The following is a 12,159-nucleotide window of genomic DNA, read 5'->3' on the forward strand; positions in this document are numbered from 1 at the left end:
AGGGCACCAATCCCAACAATCTTTACCTCCGCCGCCACCTTGAAGATTTTTTGTTGGCGTCTCCACGTGCATCCATTAGCCTTCTGTAACTACCAGCTACACAGTATCGAATCATCCTAGTCTTGACTTTACCTCACTCAATCAACACGACCATTGCACATGTGTAACCTTCCTCGAGGTTGCTTCAACTAGTCAACTCTAGATAGGGACCTCCACTCATCCTCTACACTATCGCATAAAATGTCACCTCCTTACCATCTTCTGCGATCTGAAAAATGTCTATACATTAACTGCAAAAGTGCTTTTCATTCTATGCACCCCTTTTCAGCTAATCATCCATACCATAGGATTACTTTTAGAAACCATATTACCCATCGGATAATACAAACAGGCACATTCAGGACTATACAATCACATGTGATTTTCCTAGCTCCAGTTACAGTTGAATACATGCAACCCTTAGGGGCCGTTTGGATACGCAGATTTTAGAATCTTGGATTTCCTCAAAATCCAAGATGTGGGGACAAGAGAAGAAGGAGACCGTCCGTTTCGCTTCTCTCTAGAATCCTGGATTTTAAGTAAGAAATCCAGGTTTTAGAATCTCTCCCCCATCCTGAGATTTCTAGAACCTGGAAACACGACGATCTCCTACTCTCTTGCTCGACGGAAAAAAGGGCTAGAAATCAGAAAACGACAGATGGTCTCCTTCTTCTCTCGTCTCCCATCCGGGATTTTGAGGAAATCCAAGATTCTAAAATCTGTGTATCCAAACGGCCCCTTACAGTTCAACTGGTCACCGGACACTAGATTTTTTTGTTTTTGGAAGTTGTCACCGGACACTAGATTCTTCCTCATGTTTGGGTCTTACGTCACACCGCTCAAAGTAAGCACCACTTCGCCCAACATCTGATCTTCATAGTCCCACCACTCAAAGTAAGCACCACTTCGCCCAACATCTGATCTTCATAGTCCCAAATTCGACGACGTTGCAGGTCAACACAATACCTAAGGATATAACTCTTGTCATTCTCTCTTGGAACGTATCAAACTATTCTTGTGAATTGTGCAACGGGCTACAATCCAGTCATTTTTTTTTTGAATGGTAATCTACAATCCAATCATCTTGCGAAGTGAATCTATTTGTGGAGAAGATTGCAAGGACATCTCAAAAACGTCACTCTGCTCAATAATTTTTGTCATCAATATACTTTCAGCACCATTGTCCGACTTGTTAGCTTGCTTCAGGCAATCTTGTCCTATGTGACCATATCCCTTGCAATGATAATACTGCACACTTCTTGCCAACTTTAGATCCCGACCTGTCATTTTTAGCTCCATTGTGAGCGGACCTTCCTCCTTTGATTCTCACTATGAACAACAATTATGTGTTCTTAACCATCATCTCGATTATGTACCTCCTAATCTTCTTTGACAAGAGTGATATCATAACTTCTTCCAGCTTCATTGTATCTTTTTCGAGCAGTAGCGTAATCACCATATTATCGTTAAGTGTCGATAAATAAAAAGCAATAAAGGTATGTCTTCTTCTTTTATCTTTTCATGTAGGGGTGTTCTACAGCCCATTGAACACAATCATGTGTTCTGTAAGATTCATGCCTTCCTACATCTTTAGCTCATACGACTGTCACTTTAGATATAATCACTTGACCAAACTTTTTTTTGACATATAGAACTTTTCTAACTTCTCTTGCAATATTGATTCCTCTTCCAATCAAATAACGTCAATGGCTTTGAATTTAATGTCTCTACACTTGGCATCCCACAACTTTTTTGACTCCCTATCATTTCTCTTGGACGCCTTAGCAAGGATATGTTAAACTAAGATGCCTGTCACTCTTCTTTTTCATAATGTGAAACTATAATTTTTATCAAATTTCAAGTTTGAGCCCTTTCACTCCATGAACTTTAAAAGCAAACAATTCAACTCCAATTCTACCTCCCTCAAAAATCTTTGTCAAGCTTTCAAAACTCTGTTGTTCTTTGCTGATGATCACTTTAACCTGGCTCTAGTACTACTTTGTTGTAAAATAAACCCAGTGGGCCTACCATGCTCAACACAATGCATACACAATTGAAATAGTAAACAAACCATAAACACACAGCACAAGATTTTATGTGCATGCTTAGACAAGATTGCCTACCTCTACGAGATAAAAATCATCTTCCACTGTGAGCCATAAGCAACGCAGATTAGAAAGAGATAATCATCTATCCATCAACGCTATTCTTGCTTGCTCAACGCTCACAACCCCTCATCGCTATCCTTAATGCTCAAAGCTCACAATCGTGGCCCGGAAGATCAAAATCAAGAACACCCACAATTCTAGTAAAACCACCTTCACTTCCCATACGTTCAAGCTCCCTCTCTTTTCCCATTTTTGCACATGATACAGCAGTATCTTATTTAACGTAGGTCTCTTAAAACTTATGGTTCTCTAAGTCCAACTAGAAAATTTCAAGAGGCAACGCACAAATTTTCAAACCATACCAAATACTCTCACTTTCTGCCAATCTTTCCTTATTCCAACAATTGTTTTTTGTTGGATGTTTTTTCCCTTGTAAAATTTTGAGATAGACACATTTTAAACCTTTCTTTTTTGGGGACTCATTGAATGAATGAATGAATCGAGTGTGTCTAAATCTATATCTGAGTTATTTTGCCAATCAACATATTTATCAAATTACCTCTCTACGTCTCTAATCTTCATAGAGTTCAAATTGCTTAATGTTGCAACAAAAGACCACAACAAACCACCCTCTTATAGTCTTATGTTCCCATCTTATCATCAACCAATACAGAAATACACCACCAACGGATCAAAAAAAGGAAAGAAAAGAAAAAGAAAACAGAAAAAAACAGACATGGGTATCTCTATCTAGGAAGCAGGGCTACTGTCTTGGGCCTCCACGAGACGGGTGGCTTTCCACCCTTGAAGAAGAGATGTGGGGTTCAAACCTCCATAAGAAATCTCCCCCATCTGATCATGAGGGTCACTGTCTTCATATATCGTATCAAGCTTTCTCCCACAGTAACTAACCCTCCTTTTAGATATTACCATTGGTGGGGCTTTCTCCACCTCCAACCTCTGCCTTGTCACTCCCTTCTCCATCACCTAGTGAGTTTTTATGCTCTCGGTGAAGAAAGCAACATATAAATCCCGTATAAATAGAAAGAAAGGGATATTATTAGAGAGGAGAGGGTATATCTGATTACTATGTTTAAGTGACTTTCTCGAAAGTCCACGAGGGAGTCGGTCACCGATTTAGGGCTGTTTTACTGGGAGTTGTCGGTAACTTTCCCCATAAAAGGTCATCGACAGGTAACCTAGAACTTGGATTCGTGATTTTAAATTGGGGGTCTAGTTAAAGTTGAGGAAGAGGTTGCGTCATTCTTATCCGAATGCAAGGTGCGGTGCATGTTAACCGAGGAACCGGTTCCTTCCCCGCAGGCCGCACCTGTTTTTTAGCCTTTATCTTTACGTTTTTTAAAGGGAAATGATATCACCACTACCGATCCCACTCCCCCATTATTAAAAGTACAGTTTGGCCCTCACCATATGATAATCCAAACGTCCATTAGATGGGCCACAGCTTAAATAGGTTGTGCCCCAAAAATCATTTCCATGGGTTGATCCTAACCCTCCGATCTATAGAGAGTTAGGATCAACCCTTTGATATTCAGTCCTTCTTTAGATCGGTGAGGGTTAGGATCAACCTATGGAAATGATTTCTGAAGCACAACTTATTTAGGCTGTAGCTCATCTAATGGACGGTTTGGATCATCCTATGGTGCGGGCCATACCTTGCTTTTTAATAAAGTTTTAATACCTTGCTTTTTAATAAAGTTTTAATAAAGTGAGGAGTGCCATTATCAAATTACGGTAGTGGTGATTTCATTTCCATTTTTAAATTTGGAATTGATGTTTGCACTCCCATATTTGATAATGGCACTTCACATGCTATAATAAAAACTGGGTAACAAAATGAGGAGCGCCATTATCAAAATATGGGAGTGTGAAGCCAGTTCCTGTTTTCCATAGCAAATTCTTTTTTTGGGAAATAATATATTCGCCCTTTTCTCTTACTTGGGAGTAATAAATGCTAGTAATAAATGCACTACAGAGAGCTGGCCCAGGGAAGAGAAGGGGGCGAGTATCACTTCCCTTTCTTTTTTAATAACAGAAATGCTAAACTCAAGGGCGGAAGAAGGGGCACCCCACTTTGGTGAAGTTCCACTATTTGAGATGGACCAATGAGGCGCCCTAGTAGCTTGTTTTTTGTAAGGGCGCCCTTCATTCTATCATTCCTCAATAGGAGATAAAAAGTTACGTATTGAGACTGATTTACGATTTACATAATGTGCATGCACATATAGCAATTGCAGAGCGTGAGTAGGTCAGTAGGTGTATGTCCGTTGTTGTGGGACCCACCTAAAATTTTAGCTCACCCTTGTACATAGGCCGTTTGGTGAGCTATACACGGGAACGATGGTGAGACAATGACCGTTTTGACTGTTGAATAAGGGGTCTTCTGATGGTGCAAGCGTAGTGGTGTCAATATACGGATCCACTTGGGTTGGATTCACCTATGTCTCGGTCGAGATCCGTTTGAATTCCTTATGAGTAATCCTTTTCTATGCGCTTTTCGGATCTTTCTATATCTAGGTCTCGATCAATTTTGAATCGGATCGTCCATTAGGGTCATGGGTCCTACTTACTCTGTACACCTAAATAGACAAATGAACTAAAATTTGAAGGGTATTTTTGTACATTATTATCCTTCATTTCGATATAGGTTGCTCCATCAAATTTCGTGCTTAGATCCGGGTCACAACCCCAAATAGCATTAGACCTATTCGGAAGGCTCGGATCCTTAGATTTTCATGGATTCACTTGAGCTTAATAGGCAAAAGACATCGAGTTTCCGATATTAGAAATGCGAAACAACCAATTACTCCAAAAGCATAAGCTGTTAGAGATGGTGTTATCTGAGGGACGTGATATATCCTCCCCTTTTTTTAACAATTCAACCCTGAGCTATCCCATGTAAAGAAAATGGAAGAATTTATTATTTCCCAAATTTATCATTTATACTTACTTCAACATCACCCCTCCAGTGTGGCCCCTCTTTTTTGAGCCGGCTGTACACGTGAATTTTTAATAGGGATTTGCTAGCATCCATCGCAGAAGGCATTTCGCAGATGGTCTGTTGCAACTGACAGCAGCCACCTCGTGAATGAAGACAAAATCTGTTGAAAAGTGATCCTCTGTGGAGCAACAGACCATCCGCGAAATGCCTTATCTGATGGATGTGGGGTGTTCATTATTCGGTTATAACCGAATAACCGAACCGAACCAAATTGGTTTTGTCGGTTCGGTTCAGTTTTTCTCCATTTCAGTTCGGTTTCGGTTTTTTTACGGGAAATTTGGTTGTTCGGGTTCAGATTCGGTTATCTCAAAAAAAGAAAATTCGGTTAACCGAATAACCGAAATTATGGATAAAAATTATTATTTTTCCAAAAAAAAGTGCTATATGGGCACTCCGTAGGATGATAAAGCCGTCCATTTAATTGATCACAACTTAATTAGGTTGTGCTCACAAAATCATTTTGATAGGATGATCCTAGCCTTTTGACCCAAACCAAGATTTTATTTTTTTTTCCTCTTTTTCTCCAACTATTCGGTTATTCGATTATAACCGAATAATTGAATTTTTAATCGGTTAGGTTCCGGTTCGGTTTTTGGAAATTTTGGTTCGGTTTCGGTTATCAAATTTCGGTCTATTCAGTTCGGTTATAACCAAACGAACACCCCTAGATGCTAGCAAATTCCTTTTTAATATAAGGATTTCTTGGGTAGTTGTTGAGTTTTGATCCAAAGACCCGCTCTGATACCATGTGAAAGGACCAATTACTCTTTTCTTTTTTCTTTTTTTTCGGTGTTGATTCTTTTTTTTTCCTAACAAAATTTAAAAAAGAAAAAAAAAGGGCATTTTGGCCCATCTCGTCACAGGGTCGCTGCATTTTGAAATCGTGTATGGAGATAATGCAATTTTCGAGGAACTTTCCTTTTGAATAAATGAAGAGTTATGTCGCCATGTACGCAGACAAATAATGACAACCTTCGGACTATGAGAGGGGACCACCTGATTCCGAGAACGTTACCAATTATGGATAACGAATTCCCTGAAAGTACTCTACCATTATCGCTCGGAACGACATGACAGAGTCATTAATAATACACTGATATTCACCGAATGCCTGAAAAATGAAGATTTTGGCCATCATGTGCTGATTCATTCTTTTCGAGAATGTTTTCTTCTACTCGGTTGCTTTTTCTTTTTCTTCTTATTTATCAAGTTCAGTCTTTATGCTTAATTGCTGGTTTGATTACGTTTTGCAATGCTTTTGATTGTGCATCAAATTAGCAGAATTTTCTTTTTCTTTTTGTGGGAATCTTGTTACAATCAAAACGTATATATGTAGGTTTTTAATCCGCACATGTTATGTGAGATCTCATCTGTTAGATTCAGCTGAGGTCTTGCCATTGGATTAGGTGCTAGATGAGGTAGGTAGGGTAGATTAGGAAACTATATTATGTTAGGATTTCTATTTTAATCCCTACGATTATGCTAATCACTACATATGAATCAATGATTGCAGTGTTTTATATAAACATTTGTTAATGCTAATTGTAATGCAATCTAAGATTAATAGATTTTTTTCCCTTTTTATTGGCATATAGCCATATTGGGCATTCAACTCCACACACGCAGGAGCGCACATACACAATGGCCATATTGGGCCACCATGAAAATTTATTGGGAATATTAGCTTAATAAAGTGGTGGGAGAAGGGTGGAAGGGTGAGAGGAGAGAGTTGAGAGGTCATGAGTGAGGACATGGAGAAGTGGCTACAAAACAGGGAAAAAATAAATCGTATTTTGAGTGGAACTTTTTTTCCCTTGTTTTTCAGCCTCTATTTATCCTCTATCTCCTCACTCATTCGCTCTCAGGTCTTTCCCTCTCCCACGCTCCCTTGCCGAGTAAGCTAATATTCCTTGGAAAAAAAATCATGGTTGTGGTGTTCAACAACTCTCGTGGGTCATTGGGCGTATCATGCCCTCCACAATGCCTTGTTCATGTCATGTACATATGGGGACCGAAATCTTTGGATAAGCCTGGAATTGATTATCCTGCTTAGATAAGTTTACCATGAAATTAACTTGTCTGTCGTTAGTAAGTCTATCCAAGGATAAGATAAACCCAACTTGCCATCCCCACAAGGTGAACAACCCCATTATGTGGAATTGGTTCACTGAAAGTCTGAAACTACACTCCTAGCTGCATGACACTAGTAGACCTACAATCCATGCCAATGTTACACACCCCATTCCTCTTCCAAAGACTGCTTGAAGCACCCAATAGGCAGCAGAGAAAATATGGAATATGACTGAGGATATGCCATGCACCTCAAAGCTTTCTCTCCCACCATTCAAAGCAAAAGATGAAGAGGAAAAGTGAAAACTAAAAATACTCAAAGGTTGAAATCATGCTAAAGAGAATCAGATCTTGAGAGAGAGCTTCATCCAGATCTGGCCAAGGGGGAAAAAAGCACTGTTCCCTACCCAAAAGCAGCTTAGAAGCATATCCCATGGTATAATCCTTAGCATATGCCATTGCTTCATAAACTTATCCCCAATGCTTGGGCTATAAATGTTCTGAGCCGTGTCCTAAGAGAAGCAAAATCCATTTCAAGCAGCGACATGGCGATGGGGTTCTATAATAAGCAGATTCAGTCCTAGGGCTTCTCTCACTTGGCAGGTGATGGAGAGGGATCATGGAAAAGCTTTCTTAAGAACCACTTGGCTGCATTCTTATCCAATGACCCTGCCAAAGGAGAGTTGCCCTGCGACTGCTTTTGCTTAGCATTTTTCAGTTGCCCAATGCTTCTCGGGCGAAAAAGTTGTAAAGGCTGTTCTACACAGGGATAGCAAACCGAGGTGTATTTTATCTGTGCATAGACCTATTATCATCTATGCTACACAAGCAAGGTAGCCAATCCCAGGAACAGCTTATCCAAGGAGTCCTACCCCCGCAGAGAACAGCACCATCAGGTAGGAACAAATGAATCAAACCATCTTTCTTCTACTTCTTCCTCTTCTAAAGCATAACATAGTATTTTCTTGCTAGACATATAGGAGCATGAGATGAGATATGCAATGCAATTCAAGGAAGTAGGTCATAAGATGAGTTGCTCAAAATTCGATTAATTATTATTGACTCCATGCAACCTAGATAACAGTTTAATTTATACATGCATGTATTTTGGGGGGATGAAGAACCACTAATCTAGTCCAACAGATATTACATAACAACTAGTTTTTCCTCACAAATTTGGACCTAAGTTATGAAGAATATGACAGTCATCGAAACCTTCATGGCCATTTTAATAGCGACTAAGTCTCATTTAACTTGGTTTTGCCCATTATTAACTCTCTCTCTCTCTCTCTCTCTCTCACACACACACACACACACATACACACACACACATGCTGGTTTATTTGTTAATAGGCTTCATTATTTTATTTAGCAGGTATAGTGATCTGAAGTTCTTAGCACCGATGGTTAATTCATACGAGTGAAAAAAAAAAAAGAATTCGTGGATACTTGTATCAGCTATCAATCTTTACACCTGTTTGGATGCCATAGTATTTGAAGTTGATCCGATGTGCCCATGCAGCTGGCTCTATGCCTTTGAATGCACACAAATGGAGTTGGTTGAAAGTGACCTTGCATTGGCATCCCTCCTTTCACTCAAAAGCTACCACCCATTTGCCCTTAAGCTGAGATGAAGCCAAATGCATGTGGTGGCATTTTATCTCTGTTAAAGTATAAAAACCTTAGAAGGCCCCTTGGACCATTTGGATATGCAGATTTTAGAATCCGGGTTTTAGTTTGAAAACAGTGTGAGAGTGGGTTCGTGATCAAGCTGCTGTATGTTGTCTTGACAGTGTATGCTGTCTTGACAGTGTTTCTTCGATTTAAAGTAAGAAATCCCGGTTCTAGAAATCTATGCCATAGATTTCTAAAACCTGGAAACATGGGACAACCTCCTGCTCTCTTGCTGTTGGAAAGAAGGAGAGAAATCAGAAAACGACGGCCGGTCTCTTTCTTCTCTCGTCTCCCATCTATAATTTTGAGGAAATCCAAGATTCTAATATCCACGTATACAAACGGCCCCTAAATTGTTAGTGATTTTGGATTTTCAAAATCATATGTTTTGCGTATTTTAGTGTTTTGGAAAATGTTTTATCAAAAGCGTTTGGGAAAAAGAAAATATTTTCTTGGAAAGATTTGCTTTTACAAAAAGATGTAGAAGTGTAGTTGAAAAGATAGCCCCGTACCGGATGAGAGAAAAGAAAGATAAGAGCTTATAAAGCACTACACTTTTCTATTACTTGTTTGATTGCACATTGGGTTGAACCCATGGTTGGACCCGCGGGACGGTGCAACGCACCGTTCGCACACGCGCGCGCGGCGTGGGCAATGGGCTATAGGGTGCATAGTGGCGCTTTATTGGCGCTTTTTTAGGCACACTTAGAGTGTGATCAAATGGGTTGTGTCCCTTCCCCCAACGGTCATGTGCCAAGGGGGTGCGATCCACACCATAGATGGTTGATCTAACGATGACTGGGTTGGAGAGAGGTTTTATTCAAACCAACAGTCACATCTAGGATCAATCAGGACCGTTCAATATCAATGGGTGCGATCTAACGGTCAGATTTCAAACATTCTGGAAAGGTGCCCTGTAGAGGTGTTTTTCACACTGAAAAGACACCAGGTGGTCTACAAAATGTGCAGAATTCAGTCATTTCAATAGAAAAAACGAATTGGCAATTCTGACAGACTTTACACTCTCTTCTACACTCCTACAAAAATCCCCAAGTATTTCTACATACTGTTTTTCTTTTGTTTACTGTTCTAGATACTGTTTTTCTGCAAAAACAGAATCTAGAGATTTCTCTAAGGCTTGAAATTTCGGAAGGGCATTTCGGGTTTGATTCCGCTAGTGCTACGCGTCATCAAACATTAGTAGGGCTTCCCTACTAGGCTTCATTGTATCTTGGAGGCAATTCGCGGATCCCCTTTGCACACTACTAGTGGGGGCGAATCTTGTCTTAAGAAAAGTGATATCACGCCTTGAAGCAACAAGTTTATGTTTTCTATCATCAACAGTACCCTCAATTTTTCAACATAAATAACGCCATCTCCAACAGCTTAAGCTTTTCGAGTAACTGGTAGTTTCACATGGTATCAGAGTAAAGGTCCTTAGTTCAAACCTCCTTGATAGCAATATAATCCACATGCAATGGCCAAACTTAAAAGAAGGGCCACATTTGCCACGTGTAGGCCAACCCTAAAAAGGGGGGCTACACGTGAGGGGGCAGTGTTAAAAGATTAAATAATGCCATCTCCAATAGCTTAAGCTTTTGGAGTAGCTGGTAGTTTCACAATCTCCACATGTTGTCGGAATCCAAGTAGGCCTTTTGTTATTGTTGCTAAAATTCTTCACGTCAAAACCAATGTGATTGGGCACAAATAAATGGAAAAGTTGAAATAAAAATAAGACACAAGATTTTACGTGGTTCAGTCGGTGAGAACACGATTTGCCACTATGATAAAGCAAAGTTACAAGGATTACAACCATATTAACCCACAAGCTTGCAAACTGAAACCTTTCCTTTGCCCTCAACCAAACCTGTACAAAATAGAGTAATCTGTGAAAAAACAAAGAGGAAAATCCAAGAAATCGCTCTCTCTCTCTCTCTGAAAAAATCCTCACTTGTTTGCTGCCTCACCTTGATTGTGTGATGAAGACTAATTTTTATGGTTTACCTAAAATCCTAAAGAAGAGTTCTCTCTATTGTAGTTTTCCAATGTCTACCTTATTTTAGGTATTAGGAGAGTGGGAAACAAGTCAACTTGCCCAACAATGTCCTCCTTGACTTGTTTTCCGGCCACATGAAGTTTTTTTTTTTTTTTTTTTTTTTTAAGTCATCACCTGTTATTGTCGCTTATTGGTCTTCGAATTATCTTGGTTCTTACTCCACTAGACTCGATCAACACGGCCAATGTTAATTACTGAATTCATGATTCTGACAATCCAAATTAGGGGTAGTGCAACTTGGGTTCAACCTGATTTTAGCTCTGGTTGGGTTGGCATTTCCTCAAGTTGGATGGGGAAAAGCCAACCCGATTTAATTTCGGGTGGGGTTAGGGTTGAGGCCTTAGCAACCCAACCCCGACCCGAACCCGACCTCCATCCTCTAATTTTATATATCTTGATTTTCTTTGGGTTATGTTTTTTTCTTGTATTTTTTTTGTTTGGCTCTACGTGAATTGGAACCCCCCAATTACGAGGGTTAGACGGGCTGGGTTAAGGTTGACTATCCTCAACCTGAGGCTCAGGTTGGGTAGCGTTAGAGTTGAGGGAATGTTATCTTGGGTTGGCCTGTAGTTGGCCCCAACCCGACGATCCAACCCAACCCGAGTTGCACCCCTAATTCAAATGCAAACGCAATATTTGATTTAGCCTCTCATAGTTGCTAGATCAAATATCAAGAATGGCATCCTGACTATGCGCAGCTGGGGCAGACTTGTACCACCCAAAAAAAAAAGGGAAAAAAACACTTGGACCCCCTGTGGTTTCTGACACATTCAACTTAACCCTAAAAGTTTAAAAAGTTACAAGTAGACCCCCTGTGGTTTCAAAACGTGACAAGTACACCCTCTCCGTCAACTGTCCGTTAGTTTAACCTGACGGAAAGACTAAAACTAACAATGGTTAATATTTTGAGGATAGAAATACGCTCATTTGCAGAGGGATTAGGGTTACGCCATTTTCCGTCGTTGCTCCTCCGGCCACTGCCTTAGTCGCCACCTTTGGCCATTGCCGCCGCCGTCGCCATCTCCGGCAACCGCCGTCACCTCCACTACAGACAACCGAACCCCGCCCCATGGCTACATCAAACCCACATTTCAAGAAAAAAAACTTCGATAAAAAAAAAAAGCCCTAAAACATTAGGGCTTTTGTGCAAATCATTATAATGATATGAATGAAGACAAATAAAACTCCTA

Source organism: Tasmannia lanceolata, unplaced genomic scaffold, assembly GCF_043159265.1.
Source record: "Tasmannia lanceolata isolate RefF3 unplaced genomic scaffold, GAP_Taslan_0.1 ptg000012l, whole genome shotgun sequence".
Lineage (NCBI taxonomy): Eukaryota > Viridiplantae > Streptophyta > Magnoliopsida > Canellales > Winteraceae > Tasmannia > Tasmannia lanceolata.